The following is a 16,967-nucleotide window of genomic DNA, read 5'->3' on the forward strand; positions in this document are numbered from 1 at the left end:
GAGGTGAGAGCATCTTGCTTATCAGACTCCATAATATGCATTATATATGGTAGTTTAAAAGAGAACTTTAAAAACTCCAGAAGCCTACTTCAAATAAAAGCTGTTTGATGTAACATTACAAATAAAAAGAAAAAACAAAGTCAGGTGCACTTCTGCATCAAATCATAGCTGAATCCTACATTCAGATCTCCTAGCAGCCTTGAAATGTCACCACAGAAAACCAGAAATTAAAGTTCAGAAAGCTTAGAATTAAATGACACTCAGCCAGAAATATCAGATAAGCTTAAAAAAGATTACCTGTACAATTTATTATATTTGGAGAAAACCTATTGATGACTGGATTCGGATCCAGTGACAGAGGAAATGAAGTTGAAAAGACTTCTCTTAAAGCACAAGCAAAGAGGCAAGACAAGGGAGAGGTAACAGAACATATGACAAATTGAACAGAAAAGTGACTGGATTTGAAGGGAGAAGGGGAAGGCCAAGGTGGAGAAGAAGACCTGAAAAGAAGAAATAAGAATGAATTAATTGTAGTCACCTGGAGAGTTCCATTTCAGACACACAATTTTCATCTCTGAGCACTTTTCTTAACATTAAATTCCTTATTCTACTTTTTATAGACATAATTTTTAGGGACATTCTGTAAATGCGTTCAGCCCACGCCATCAATACTGACACTTCTTGGACAGTTAGTTGATTTTCAGCCTTTCCCCTGAAAAGCTAGCTGAAGCAAGGCAGTTTCTCAGCAGGACACAAGTCTGTTATGCCTTATTTTTTCAGCATGGAACCGATGAATTCATGGCTCACTACTTAAATGTCTGTTGCCATTGTATCTCAAAGCACAAATGCAGAACCACAATGCATGGGAAAGAAAATAAGAAATAAAGGGAGGAAAAAAAAGGAATTAAAGTCATCTCAAACTTAATATTATGAAAGACACCACCATTATATTTTCACTGCACATATGGTCAAATTCAAGGTAACAATTCTGATGTATAAGCCTGGAAATCATTTTAGATTGTATACACACATACTCACAAAAAAGCCAGTAATGGTGGCCATGCTTTGCTAAATAGAAGGGAAAAAACATTGTAACACCTCACTTGTCAGCCTAAATGCTAGCCTCAGGCTCAACCTGCTTTGCAAATTCTCCCACACCCAAATCCAACTACATTTACTTTGCATCTTTATGCCTGCTGGTTACTGCTGCTCCTTTTAATGCCTTATGGCTCTAGCTGACTGCATTCCACTGTGTGCCGTGTGTCTTACACAACCATTGGGATACGGCATTACATTAATTTTGTGGTTGGAACAGGAGGATGCAGCCAGCCTTCCAGCAAAGAGTACTGCACTGGTTATATCTGTGTGAACAGGACAAACAGAACTTTCCTTCTGAGAATCTACATAAAATAAAAGTGTATCTGAAAGATGGAGTGAGCTGGTTCTTGACACTGCATGGGGCACTTGGTGACTGAAGCCAAAGATAGTTAAAGGTACCATGTTTGATTACTATTATAAATACTCTATCACTTCTGTTAGTATGATATTTCCACAGTGCAAAAAGCACAAGTCTCCCTTTCCTGGATTAAGTCATTTAAAGGTTCTTCTTTCATCTGTGTTTCTGAAGAACATGGTAGGGATCTTCCCACCCTCTCATTAATGAGAGCAATGCCAAGGCCAACACAGAAAAAACATTTGAACCATCTTCTTGAGAGCTAAGTAGCAGCAGCTACAAAAAGTACACGGAAATGATTCATATTTCAAGTTGCAGTAAGACACAGTCAGGTCATGCATTATGAGCGCATTGGCCTTCCAAAGAGTACCCCAGCCTCCCACCCCAACCCAAACACAGATCAACACACACCAGGGAGCACTCCAACAGCTGCCCAGTAGCAATCTGGAGTGCAATGAGCACAGTGACAAGATGCAGCATCCCACAGAGGAGCAGGGCACTCCAGTGGGGTCAGCAAACAGCCTCTGTGAGAGCAGGAAAACAGAGACGTGTGCTGATGAGCTAATGCTGGAGACAGTTTGTAAGCAACTTTTACTATGGGGGAGAAAAGTGACTGTGTTTTTAAAAAATGTCAATGGTTTATTGCTCATAAATCCTAGTGTGTGTTGTGCCAATATCACCTGCCCACACTGCATTGGTGCACAGAGCACACACAGCACAGAATAGCAGTAGCACAGTGCAGGGGATTCTTACATCCCTGACAACCTAAAGCTCCTGTCTAACAGTCCACTGTCTAATACTGATTTGATGTTTTAGTAGACTCATAAAAACAAACTGAAGTTCAAACAGAATATGTTCAGTGCCCAAATTTCACCTACTTGTCTACCAGATACAAACTACATTGCTTACAATCTATCTAGATGCTAAGGAAGAAACATCTCCTTAATCCTTTTACAAAATTGTAAGGTGGCAATCATTTTATTTCCAATGCATAAAGTTAAATTATTGCTACATATTACATTTTTAAATACTGGGTTCATAGCAAGCAAACAATACGCTTCTCACGCTGTTTCTCTGAGGGTAATTTTTCCAGGCTTTGCCTAACAAAATTACCTGAAGCAAATGTCAAGTCTTAGCTTTTAAATCAGCCAACCAGACCTGAGCTGTTCCAGTGAACTTGCTCTGCATCTCTTCTGTCCTTCTGTCTCCGGCATTAGCCCAATTGCAAAACTCACCTAAAAAATTAGTCTCCTGTTGAGCACCCATGCAATGTCAAATTCAGCAAAACTGCTCTTATCTCTGCTTGCCCCAAATCTGAGTTTAAATAATATGATGGGGTCACAGAGAAGACCAGTCAGTCTCTGGTTTACAAGTATACAGAATAGAGCACATTGCCAGGTACCTGCTAAAGGCAGGAAAAGCCTAAAAAAAATAAAATAAATCCAAGAACAACACATAAGCTAATGCCAATGTTAGCTGAAAAATTGTGACAAATCTGTATCCCTGAGTAATTTAATTACAATAACATGAGTTTGTATTACCACATTCCAGGGCTTAAAATTTTAGTTTTACTACAGTTACAGCCAAGCACTCTTACTGGACATTAAGGCCCTTGATAATTCCCTTCATAACACAACTGTGCTTGTATTTTGGCTCTGCCTTATCTCCCAAGTATAAGCAAGTTGCTGTTCTGCACCAGAACACACAACAAACCCCAAGCAAAACCAGGAAAGCCTAAAACCTTGTTAGCCTAAAACCTTGTTAGCCTAAAACATTGTTCCTGCTCTTCATACAGAAATAACCACAGTTCAAATAACTTTTCTATAGATTTACTTAAAGTTCCTGGGCTTCTTTTTTTTTTTTTTTTTAAATATATATATAAAAAAAAAGGACACATTCCCACCTGCTGCCTCGCTCACTGCTTAGAGATTGTTTTCATAGATCATAAACGTGACCAGAAAGTACTGTATGTTTCTCTGAGCCAATGCTAGTTCATGATTTCACATTTTTGTGTAGAAGCAGTATAAGATACAGGATAAGCACTGAGCGTGGAAGACCCAACAATTTCACCACAAACAAGATAAAAGACGCCAGCAAATGTGATTTTCTTTGAAAGGTTTCTCAGTTGTCACCTACACTGCACACAAAGCAGGGAGCATTAATTGATCTGTCTGCTTTCTGAAGTGGCAGCAAGCTGGAGGCTTGTATAAATAGCTCCAGTAAATGAACTATCTGCTGCCAGCTGCTGGCTCAAGGGATGCTGTGGATTTGTACGTGTCAAACTCCTCTGATCGAAGAGAATTGACATGAACTCCCATGGCCATGTTTTGCATGGCCTGGGACAGTCTCTTCTGTTCATTTATTTATTGCAAAACAGGGAGGAGTCATTTATGCCTGGGTCAGCTCCTCCAGAAACAAAAGAAATAAACGAACTTGTGATCTAAACACAACTGCTCTTTAATTTTTAAAGTACACAATTACAGGGTTTGAGGATTTTTCTTCAAAATATGAGAAACAGTTTGCACTGACAGTTTCTCATTTATGGAGAAAGTTAACAAAAAGCAGATGCAGCTCATAACACAGAGCCTGCAATACATGCTGTAATTAATCTGGCATTCCAAACAATAAACACAGTGTCAGCAAGAGACTTGCTTTAAATCTTTAAGTCAATTATGGACTGATAGCCTTAGCAACACATTCAGGAAAATATTTACCCATTTAGAAAGCTGTGTTAAGAGGAGCCACAGTTAAACTGCTGTTCAGCAGGTAGCCTATCGGTTAATTTGAAGCTTGGCAGGCAGTGAGTATGTAAGGTGAGTACTTGGAGAGCTATTGAAACCACTAAGATCCTTTCCCTCAATTTACTCACAAGCCAAACATCATAAAGACAGAAAAGAGCAGAACTTATCCAGCTTCTTCTCAGCCTGATGACAGCAACCACCCATGGAAGAGGGAGTGGATATTTAGTGTGCATGCATGCAAGTGTCAGATGACAAAATACACAGATATCGTTACTCCTACCAAATTCTGAAGAGAAAGTAGTGAACTATAAGAAATTTGGGTCTTCAGGTACAGAACAGGTGGTGGCAGCAGCTGTTTTATCTGAGATCTTGAGAAATTCAATCTTTTTTCTCCACTTTCTGCATTTCCCATTTAAAGTGAAAGCCTTCCAGCCTTGGTTTTCCACTAATTGTTTGTCTACAGCAGGAAAAAAAAAATAAAACCCCTTTCTAGCATCCCCTACAAATCTGTCCAGTCAATTCAAGCTAGGAAAACACAGAGCAACAGCTGTGGACAAACAACATAAAACAGCTGAAAATCGTCCCCACAGTTTAGCTGTCTAAATATTTGTGGGAGAAGATAAGTTTTCCATTCAATGCAGAAAAGTCAAAGTCAAAATTCCAGCTCTCAAGTATAGTCAAATTCAAAAGAGTAAACACTGAGAATTCAACCAATAATGAAGTTATGCCATATTCAAGAAGCTGCTTTCTAATTGTTTTACTCTAACAAAATTCAGCCAAAGTTGTTTTTGTTTACTGCTACCACTGGGCATAGGAGTCAGTCATCTGCAAGCACTGGACAAGTCAACCAAGCCAAAGATGCTACTTGAGAGAAGCTCAAAACTATGATCTAGCACCAGCGTGCTGCCTTGGTTGGGTTGCAATTCCTGAATGCCAATATTTTAATTACATCCTTATGTACTCTGATGTCCAGGTAGACCTCTACCCTCCTGCTAAAAAAAAAAAAAAAAAATGAAGAAGGTCAGAGAGCAATGAGAATGAGCCCAATGCAACAGCAGGAGAAGAAGATTTGAAACTTCAAAACCCTTTCAAAATGAAACGCCTCAGTGACAAAACACAAAATTCAGCATCTCCCAGAAATCCCAGTTAATTCATTCAGCTCTGCAGTCCCACCTTCCTTAGGTGAGGCACAGATCTCCAAACTTGTGCTCTGCACCTGATCTTTCCTGTACCTCCAAAGGCCACAAAAGGCCAAGGGAGGCACTGCTGAACTTGGAGATGGCCTTGATTGGACAAACACAGCAAGTCTGGCTACCCCTACACCCACAGCCAGGACAGCAGAGCATTTACAGCTCAGCTACAAGCATTGAGGCACTGTCAATGGCAACACAGTAGTTGTGACACTGAGGTAGCAACCATACTTGGCTGGGGGTGCGAAATAAAACATGAAGGAGACTAATAAATGCTAAAATAGCATGGAAAATCCCCCCTGCAAGGAACACTCTCTCCAGCCCCAGCTCAGTGCTCGCTCCTTTTCTCTGCCAGCAGGTGAGAGCAAACCAGCAGAGGACACCGCTTTCAGATACACATTCAGGAATCTAAATTTAAGTACTCAAACACAACTTAGCAAGCATTCATTTTGAGCTGACTGTGGTTCAAGTTGAACTAACACTGCAGAAGAGGAAAGAGCAAAAATTACGCCAAAATACCTGTCTGTTAGCTTTTCCTCTGTAAAATCCAAGAGAAATCTCTTCTACGACAGAAGTGTTTGCTTCTGATCCTGTACTAAGCAGATGCTGATAACAAGTGACCTCTCCTATTCCTGCATAACATCTACTATTACTTTTTAAAATATACACAAGAATATTTTTTAAACTCTTCCTACTTCTTATTTTCAAAGTATGTACTCTGCTTTTGAATGTCTATAGTGTTCTGTTGTCTTGATGCCATTGACACATCTTGATAAATGTATCCTATTCCATCAATTAAGCGTCACTGAAAACACTGACCAGCACAGGGCAGCATGTCAGAAAATTTAACGGAAGGGAAGGTGCTATGGATCGATCACTTCCAGGATAGGAAGTCACCTGATCTCCCTGAGTTTCAGGCAAATTTCTTGGAAGCAGAGAAGAGAATAACATACACTGCATCTAAACATTTTTGATTTGTAGTTTTGTCCTAGGAAGTGTACATATTTTGGAAGTTTGGATTTCCTTGAGGTGACTAAATGTATATTTATACACAGGTCATTCATGTTTATTGTTCTGCAAGTGCCTGTACCCACAGACAGAGAAGTTAACGCTAACAGCACTCAGATTTTCACTCCAATTATAATAGGAAAGGGGGAAAGAAATATACACGTGCATGTATTTTGCACATGTAGAGTTGAGTATAATTCCAAGAATGTATTGCTAAAAAACTCAATGTGAACAGTTTGGCACAGTAATATTTTAAGCAAGTTCCAGAAGACAGCTTGCATTTTCTCTAAGCTCAATATTCTCTCAGCTTATTTTATTGGCTATTATTCTCCTCCAGTGTTACAAAACCAAGCAGTTTACGTTATTTGACATTGCACTGGACACAAATCTAATAAACTGGATGACAGTTGCACTCAAACTGAATACTTTTTATTGCTGTCTTATTTCACTTGCACACATTCCAATTCTGTTCTGCGACCTTTTACAGAAAGCACCAACATCCTCAACTCCCTCAGAATAGAAGCATGCTTTGTGTTCCCCATATTTTAAGTCATACATATGTTTTGATGTAAGTCAAGACATCTGTTAAATCTTTAACTAACTGAAATTGTAGTCAGCCAGCTACATCTTTATCAAAGCTGCATAAAGACACTAGATAGGAGAAAAGTGACATGCTTCATACCTAATCAGCAGTTTAAGATTGTAATGAAAGTCTGCACCAATACAGTGCTTTTCTCAGCTTTTCTCCATGATACTTTGCTCATAGAAAATTCAGAGCTGAACCTGACCTCATTTCCAAGATGAGGATGTGTACTGGAAGTCCATGCCTGACACCTATGGACACTGGGTTGTAATTGTCCCCTCTACGTAGAAGGCCCACTTATCACTCCTTCCTTCCCTCCATCTTCCTCCTTCCACCTCCCACCTGTTTTCCTGTTCTCTATATGCCACTTGCATAATTTACTCTATTATTCTGCTCTCTCAAAAGCCTGATTTTATTTATTTATTTATTTATTTATTTATTTATTTATTTTTACTACTCCCACTCTGCCCTCATGTTTCCTGAACCTCCTTTGCTGACCCACATCTCCATCTCTCCGACTCTCTCTTCAGTGCCTCCATCAGCCTCCCATTTCCTTTCCGTGTCTCTCCCTTCTTGTTCCACTTTATCCCCAACTTTTTCCGTTCCCACAGCTTTCCTCCCGTTACCAAGACATCATTTACCTCTTCCCTTCCCGTGAGTTAATGTCAGGAGGACACATAGCCAATAGCCCTCAGTAACTAGCTGTGGTCGATCAGTGTTGGCAGGCTGTAGGGGTCTCCCTGGGTGAACCACACCAATTCAGCAGCTGCAGTTGCAGCCACACAGCCAGAATTGCAGCCTACCAGAGCTCATGACAAACACTTACCAAAACAATTATTTCTGAACTGCTAAAAATCTGGAAAAACAGTATTTATCCCAAGAACACTATTTATGCCCTGGATTTTGCTCTCTTTGGATTTAAGCTGTTTTACAGGAAATGTTAGTCTTGCTCAAAAACCAAGAAATCAAATGACTCGCACAGTTTATACAAAGTTAAGTTTGTTCAGATCAAAAGCTTAGAAGTCAGAAAGCCATTCCATGCTGCAGTTAGTTTTCAGATATTCCCTCCTATTGCTTATTCCAGAAAGATCATATGATTCAAATTAGTTTCCAGAGGAAGTCATTAAAGAGAGTTTCTATCAATGATGGTTTTGTGTGTTTGCACTTGGTCTTTGGCACAGCCTCAGGCTATATTTAGAATCTAAAATGTAAAGAATGTTTGAAACCAAAGCAATTTGAAAAGAAAAGAATTTATAATAAAATAAGATCTGCAAAAAAATGGATGATACTCTTTTAGATTTTGGTTCTAGACAGTCTACAGGGGTTGCACAAGTTTGAAGAGGGGAACAGGGCTGCCAGCCCTACCTCCAGGTGCCACAGGCAGCAGGAAAGCCTGAACATCAGCTGAGACACTGGCTGGGGAGGATTGCTCTCAGGATGGCAACTACACATTGACAGTAGTGCAAAACCGAAAACACTAAAAAACATGGGGATTTTTTTCAGGCACCAAATCCTGTATAATAAACATTACTCTTTCAGATGATATAAATGTAGTGCTCTGAATCCCCAGTAAAATTGGCATTGATATATATATATAGTTAATTAATTAAAGGGTCTGACAAGTTCTTCAACTTGATTTCTGCTGTGTGCAGTATTTTCTCCATGCTCTTGAAAGCTGTTTTCAGGTCCTATCCTCTTCCACTCAAGCCATTTTTGATCCAAATCAAAATACAACAATTTGCATCTTGTTTACTAACCTAACACATCATTGCCATTCACTGACCAAAGACTAATGCATAAGCAATCTTTTTAAATTTATATCTTTAACTAGGCTTACAACAAATTTCATATTAGTGTCAAACATCTGCATAAAATAACATTAGATTTGGATCAAGAACATCTCAACTTTGTTTGGAACCTTCTGAACCCTTATGGTTTAAACACATGGAAGCAGGAGTGAATTACAGCTAGAAGTGAAACACAACACTTGCTTTCTCAAAGCTTTCCCAATCAAATCCAAGATAAAGTATGTGCTCAAACTAAACAAAAACATACTGTGGGCTTCAAATGACATTTCACACTTTCAGAGTTAATTTGCTCTTATGGGAAAAATCCTAAAAACTGTGGATAATCCCTTCACAAAAGAAAAAAATGTATTAATGAGCAGTAATAGTTAATAGAAAAAGCAGACAGCATACAGCTACAGCATTACAACTAATTGATGACTGCAGCATCTTCCAGAGATGAATTCTGAAGCCTTAATTGTATATGCATGTATTTATGCGTGATTGATAGGAATTACCCAACCATCACTCTGTATTATGACAATTACCACGAAGATGCAGACTATTAAAGTATCTTTGCAACCATATTTATTTTGGTTGTGCTTATTTGATTTATATCAGAGCAAAATCAAATCAGAAACTAATTTTAAACACTTCAGATGATCGGTGTTACAAGCTAGCAGATGCCTCATGGACCAAATTAACTTTTAGCTATGTGGAAATGCCAAATAGCACTAGTTCTGCTATAGAACAGTCAAGCACAATTTTAAAAAAAATTGTTTCCCAGATTATGTACCACATCTCAGTGAAACATCGTTTTATCAAATAATTGCAGGTACAAGAAGTGATCATTTTTTCACCTCAAGAAGTCTTGTTAGCATTTTCAAGAAACATTACAGGGCATCCTTCACCTCCTGACATGATGGCCTGCAGTATGTGGAAACACACCGTTGTGGAATTCATTAGCTTCTCATGCACACTACTTAAAAATAAAGTTACGAGTTATAGTTATTTAAAAAATTTACCATATTTTTTAATATCTACTTACATAAAAAGTTATCACCTGGACAACTCCAGATCAGAACAAACCTTTTACATGTTTTTAAAGAGGTCAAGAAAAGCTGCACAGGAATTTTGTGGCATGCATAGTCCACAGCGGAGCTGGCATGGAACAGCTAAGCCTGTCGTCATGGGGACCAGCAAGGAAAAGACATTTAAATGCCAAGATTTTTAAGAAAACCTCTGCTGAACTGGTATGAAGTCAGGCCTACATTTTATACCTTGGGAACCAGAACTAAACAGCTTTAAAGACCAATCTGTGACAAAAGGGCAGAGGCATCAATAAAGCAGCAGCCTTGACCTCCCTCTCCAGCAGGAGGATTTGGCACAGGGTGCACCAGGCTGGTGGGCTGAGCTGCCTGGCAGGTAGCTGTGGAGACACAGAGGCACAGTCAGGCATGCAAGGAAGAGGTAAGACCACAACCATGCTGTTCCACAGCTGTGAAAACAGCTCTGTCTCCCTCTTTTGTTTCTGGCTGAAGTGGTTCCTGCCTGAGGGGCAAACCTCCTCCACAGCCATGATCGTGTGGGCAGCACCAATGTGCCTGAGGGCCGGGTCCGGGCTGGGGTATGGTATGGGATCTCTGCAGGCCTTGTACAACACGCAGTAGGGCATTTGAACCCATGCTCATATTCATCTATGCTGGAATCAATACTGAGACAATGGAAAATTGCACCTTGAACATGAACTGCTCCAGAAGTTACCTTCGTTTTTAAGCACTTCAACGTCTAAGCACCTCACAGAGATTTGGCTGCTTTCTGTTCATGCCAGATCCGCATCAGTTGACATCTCTAGTCAGAGGTAATAGAGCACATCCTCAAAAGCTCAGTAACACCACTGCAGGTCAACAAGGGTCTGACTAAAATAAATTAGCGTAAAACAAAGCTCTGAACTAATTATGTGGCTATTCATAGCATAGAATTTTAGGCAGGAAAATGAGTTGATTGTATCCCACGTTCTCCTTCTTGCACTGTCCATTTGTTTTGCTCTGCCTTATTCTGAGAACAGCAGAAACTACAATTATTTTAACCAGAAGCAGCACACAGTGAGGTCAAAGTAGGTCAGGAACAAAAGCTGACCAAAACGATGAAAAATTATTGTTATTTTTGCTGTATTAACCAGTCTGAAGTACCAGTTTGAAGTATTTGACAGTCCTGTGATGCAGTATCACACCTTGTCTGGTGGGGATGGCTCACCATATAAGATTCAAATGTGAAATAGAATTCAAAGAATGTATTACCACACTTACAGAAACAAACTGTAAACTGCTTTTACAGTAAGTCAGTCTTCAAACTTAAAAATAATCTTCACAGTCTGATAAGTCAGCTAGATAGCTGCATACTGGCAAGCATATAAGCAATTCCAGCCCATTAAGCTTTGTTTCCCCATTATTCACCAAGTCGTTTTTATGGAGTTTTAGAGATTATGGAGGGTTACAAGTGAAAAGACTCATTTTAGAATGGAATGAAATTATTGAAATTTTGTGACAAATTTTGAAGTGCTTGTGCACTTAAAGACCATTAACACAGTTTACGTGGGCAAACCCTCTACAAAAGTAGCAGGATTTACTTTTATCTTCAAAGAATTAAAATGGTATCAAGTGTAATTAGGAAACATAGCCTTTGTCAGAACATGTTTTTACACAACTTGAACTATCTCTTAAATATATAATCAAGTTTCTACTGAAAAGAAGCACGCCCTGATGTTGTAGCTCAGGTTCATACGCAGCTGTATACTGTCCTCTTTTCCCATCCTGAGATTTGAATTTCCATTTGTGAAACAGAGCATACAAGATAAAGAAAAACTTATTTGAAACATACATGTTTTCAGATTGAGGCCACAAACTGTCTATATCTATGTCATCTGTGAACACTTAAACTCACTGCTCATATTCAATGAAGAGAGATGCTTATTTTCCTCTGTTTACATACACACACACAGTTTTATTAACTTTCCAGACTAGATTCATATTCTCCATGAAGAACTGGGTAACTCACTACATGCTGGACAAACAGCGAAGAGGTTCATGCACAGCAAGGCTGCCTTGACATCACCTACTTTTAAGAGGGCAGCAAAGTTAGACATTTTTCCAGTTGTTTTGTTAAATAACAGTATTCTATACTTCGAAGAATAACAACCAAAAAGAAAGAATTCATCCTCACCATTCATTTCTAGGAACGCTTTTCGAAGTGTTCTCATGGCACTGCACAGAATGTAGCCACTACTGATAGGAATGCACAGGTACATGTGCTAATTTTATTCTAATTTTGGTTAAAAAATAAAGCAGATTATAGTACATATGTGCTATGAAAAAAAGAGGATCTAATGTCTCTTTAGCCCAGAGTAACGAAGTCATTTAAGGAAAATATAGACAAAAAAGCTACGTTATGGCTACAAATAACAGTAAGTAGGAATAACATACACAAATAAAGCCTGAGAATAGGAAAACTCTCTAGACTTTAAGAATAACGCAATCCTAACAGGCATAGCTTGCTCTCTGCCTATAGATTTGCACACACATATCAAACTGCAGGAAACAGTCTACAGTTTCCAACATCAGCAGTTAAACAACACAGAAGTAAATAGCCTGAACTATTAGGTAATTTTTAGTTATTTTCACGCTTGTTAGACTAAATTTAGACTTTAACAAATTCTTGAGGGAAATTTCAGATTATAGAACTGCACTTTGCAGACATGCCAGCCCCCGAAGCACAGCAAGCCACCCAGTATTTACAACAGATGGGCATTCTGCCTCGTAGCACACACTAGAACCCTTTTAGTATTCCAGCATTCTCAGTGATCACTGGAAGTAGGAAAATCTATTTGTTTATTTAATGCTTCCATTTATTATCAAGTAACATCAATACAAGGAACTCTTGCTGAAAGGGTCCCAGACCTCTTCTCTATGCCACAAACTTTCCACAGTACTCAAAGTTGCTCACCTGCTGCCTCATTAGTCTCAGTACTAAATATTATTTGAGGATTATGTCCATGATACTTCTGTCTGCTCAGTTCAGAACGGTGGGGTATACTGTTTGTAAAGGAAGGAGACAGTCAGTCCACTGGCTCTTCTCCTGTGCACCAGTAGCAAGCTTACATACCTCTACAGCCTAACCCAGGGATTCAAACATAATTTTCAGTGACACAGAGGGTCCCCTCCTCCTCCTCAAATTTTTGTCACCAAACAAGAGCTCTCTTTTCACAGGACATCCCTGTGGTTACCACAGAGATCCCATGCAGTGGCAGAATTAGGTATGGGCAGTGTGGGAGGGAAGGCAATGCTGCATGGCCACCATAGGCCATGTGCAAAAGGAGCATCAGTCATCTCTAGTAGAGATGCGACATATAACATGCGACTTCCAAGCTTCCTACCTAACCTGCACTTGTTTTTCTTCCACACAGATCAGACCCATGCTTGTAAGAAAGCACCATCTACAAGCAGGCAACTTGCTACCTGAGAATGAACAGCAGCAGCCGCTTGCCTGACCGCATCTGTGGGATCCTGGACAGGACTCAGTCCTTGATTAATTTTTCCATCCATAGGAATATGACTTCTGCACACGCTGGAAGAGGTTATGGTGCTGTATGGGGGGTTATCAACTCTCCCACTTTCACTTCACCCTAAAATACCGGGTTTGAACATGACCATTCAATACATTTCATCTGCGTTCATAAATACACTAGAAAAAAAAACAATGCTGAGGTGTTCTACAGTTTTATGCCATGTGTTTCACTCAAATTTCCATTTGGGAACAGCAGTCTATCTCTCCTTTGTGTGAGTTGGGGATTCAGCTCAGTCCCAATATTGGGAGCTGAAATGGTCAGGATTGCATTTGTATATTAAGAAATGAGGTAATCTCTCCATGGAACATGCTTAAATTATGAAGTGCCTGCATGTGTGACACTAAAAACTGGCAAGTAAAGTGCTGAACTGCTGATGTGCAAGCCAATCCTCCACGTTTAGTAGTTTTGTTGTTGTTGTTGTTGTTTTTTTTTTTAAATAATTTTCAGAGGTTTATCAGAGGTTTAGAGACTCATAATTATCCCTGTTCTGTAAGCTCAGTGTAATTTGCATTTCCCTTTACCACCTCTTTTAATTTCTCCAAATCTTCCCTGCTCTAATTCTGAATTTATTCCTGCCTAGTGCCACTAAGTTCCCATGAGCTGAAGTGATTTCTTACGCTGACTGTTGGCAAAGCGTTACTGCAGAGCTGCCCATGTTCTCAGCACATGCATGTCCCCCCAACTTCTTTACAGCTACTGAAAATAAAGGCACACACCTATACAGAGAAGAACATCACCAAAAGGAGGAATGAAAGAAGATGAACACACATGAAGTCTGAACTCTTGCACACCTATTCCCTGAAGTTCCAAAGAGCAGCTGCAACTGCCCAACACATGCTGCCAAATAATGGGGTCTTCACCTGCTCCCACTGCTTTCATCCATTCTGCCTCACAAGTCCACCCAACCAATCACACAGCGAAGTGGACTGAGGATACAGTTTGGGTTACAACAGCTAGCAAGTGCACAGAGAAAACTATCCAACAGTAAAAATTTTCCAGTTTGTTTTAAGCCAACCTGGTCTCCTGTGTGACAGTATGAACAGCAGTGGCAGCATCGCATAAGAAGGAAAATAAAAAAAAAAATCCTGTTTGTTTGACCATTAATTCACAGAACTTCGGAAGATCTGAAGCCTCCGGAACATCAGCTGCTGGTATGCCCTCAACTCCACCTCTTGCACCCCCCATGTAAAAGCAGAGCTGCACAGCTCAGCACGTCAATTCTGGTTGTTCCAGTCACTGGCAAAGAGAGATCGGGCATTACAGAGTTCAGAGTTTCAAGTTGTTCCCCCTCTAAAGCCTTAATGGTATGGAATCTCCTTGTGAACCTGAACAAATGACTTTCTTAAAGATGTTATTGGAAGATCTTTTTTTTTTTTTTTTAAATCTGTGTGTTTTCTAAACACACATTTCAAAATACTTCACCCTCATCACCCGAGCAAGACTGCAACATCTGGTATTCATTAAAGCCAGGAAATTCCTGTTTTGGCCTTCATGAAACTATTGAGAGTTGATAATTGATTTGTGAATCCTAGCCTTTGTAAAGGCTAGGATTTTTGAAATTTCATAGTAAAATAATTTTTAATTAGCAAATTGTTTAAAATCTGCATATGGTAAGTGAAGATACTGGCATTTTTCAATTCAAAATTTTAAGAAAACACTTAGAGTTTGAGTTAAATCCCCATTAAATACTCTACATGGTTATTTCACAGCCATTAATTTAAAAGTTGTAGTAAATATAAAAGAATAAAGTTTAGCAACTTAGAGGTCACTGCTCTGAATGCTTCAGCTTCGTCACAGCAAATTTCTCCTCAAGGGATCAGAAAGAGGTTCAGGGGCTTGTACAGAACAGAACATAATATTTAGATCCTGACTGACCCTTCTGATGCACAGCTTGTCTACAAATCTCCATTTATGTGCAGTAATTAGAAAGAAAATATGTAAGCTGTCCTTCCTGAAATAGTATCAACATCAAATTAAAAACTGACAACAGCAAGAAGAGCATTACATAAAGCCCTAAACACTTCACAGTAGACTCAATAACATGACACAAAGAGCATGTACAGAGAGGTCTTCCTAATGGTTTTCTTCCTAATGGTTTTTCCTTTAAGAAGCATGATTTCTTGATGTGCGATACTACTGATACTGCAGGCAAGCTATATTTTATATTTATTCATACAGCTAAACTTTATTAAAAAAGGTTTAATTTGATTATGATAACATGCAGTATACGACTGGTTTACAATATTGCGCATCAGTAACTGCTTCTCCACCAACTGCTTACCAGGCACTCAATTGGCAGTCAAGGAGATGGGGAAACAGCCTGTGCTCAGAGTTCAAGTCCACAGCAAGCTGTCCAGTTCCTTGTGTCAGACTCCCCTCTCCATCACAAAGTGCCATTAAGCGAAGCTAAAGTATGTTAACCACTTGAGAGTATTCTCCCCATATAAACAGCTGCTGTGTCCACAAATGGAAAGCTAGAGAACTGCAAACAATTGACACCAAATGTAAACAGAATATATAAACTACATTGTATTTCACAAGAAATAGGAACCTTTAGGTTAAGGGATTCTTTGCACACAAACTGTAATTCACTATTTTAGGTGAATATACATGTACACAACTTCCCTGGGCAAAGCCAGCCAGAGGGTAAAATCTTAACTGAAGAGCCACCCTGCAGTCCACAGTCATTTGAAACTTCCTTTTTTAATAGCTCAGCATATTACTAAAATGCCTCCTCATTTGCAACCCATCGCTATCTAAAGTATATTTTGGCATGAAGACTTTCCAAGATATTCGCTCCTATTACAGATGCACTCAGCGTGCCCTACTGTACTCTGCATTTCTTCCCCCACTCCCAACCCCCCCATTTTTTAAAAATTTATCATCTCATATCTTTTAGCTATTTTATTACCCTTGGTCTTCAAATTCATCCCATATATTTACAGGGCTTTATCTACAATCTAGCATTTTCTCTTTGAGATCACTAAAATGATTAATTTACACAATGTGCATCTCTAATTACCAATCCAGCATTCCAGCCTTAGCTCTCTTCACAGATGCTTTTCAGCTTCAGAACTAGGATCATTTAACTTGGAAAGAAAAAAAATGTAAGTACTGCTTCATTTCTTCTTTTACCCACTCCAAAAAATAAAAAATAAAAACCCATACACCTCTCCTGCCTCAGTTTCCTGAGAAGCTTTAGCTGTACTTTGTTTCATAGCACGGTAGGCAGTAGACCACAGGATTGCACAAAGACCTGCTACTCTCACCCTCCTATAAACATTAGTTCTACATTTGAATATATATATATGATACTTGCATTTTTTCCAGTCTGAATTCTTCCCCCATTTTCCCCTCTCAAGTGTTTTTTTTTCCTGTACAGGTGGAAAATTTGTACTTCAATAGCATGTGGGAAAGTACCTCAGAGACCAAATCTCATTTTACTCCATGTTATTAATCCTGCACTTTTCTGAAGAGATTATTTTTCTTCTCGTAAGACCTTCTTCACTTACAAAGGTTAGCCCACATTTCCACTACATTCTAAATAAAACATACAGAGAAATTATTTGAACTCCACCTTTTGG

At 39.2% G+C, this 16,967-nt stretch overlaps 1 protein-coding gene across 5 annotated transcripts in view; it reads right to left on the reverse strand.

The window, feature by feature from the left end:
• Positions 1–16,967, reverse strand: part of BICC1 (BicC family RNA binding protein 1) — a 102,888-nt gene that overhangs the window by 34,191 nt on the left and 51,730 nt on the right. The window contains exon 3 of one of the 5 annotated variants that reach the window (XM_072040042.1): positions 298–500. The exons of the other annotated variants lie outside the window; for them this stretch is intronic. The gene's annotated coding sequence lies outside the window, so the exon portion shown is untranslated. The remainder of the gene's footprint in view (positions 1–297; positions 501–16,967) is intronic. 5 annotated transcript variants of the gene reach the window in all.

Source organism: Anas platyrhynchos, chromosome 6 (genome assembly GCF_047663525.1).
Source record: "Anas platyrhynchos isolate ZD024472 breed Pekin duck chromosome 6, IASCAAS_PekinDuck_T2T, whole genome shotgun sequence".
NCBI classification, from domain to species: Eukaryota; Metazoa; Chordata; class Aves; order Anseriformes; family Anatidae; genus Anas; species Anas platyrhynchos.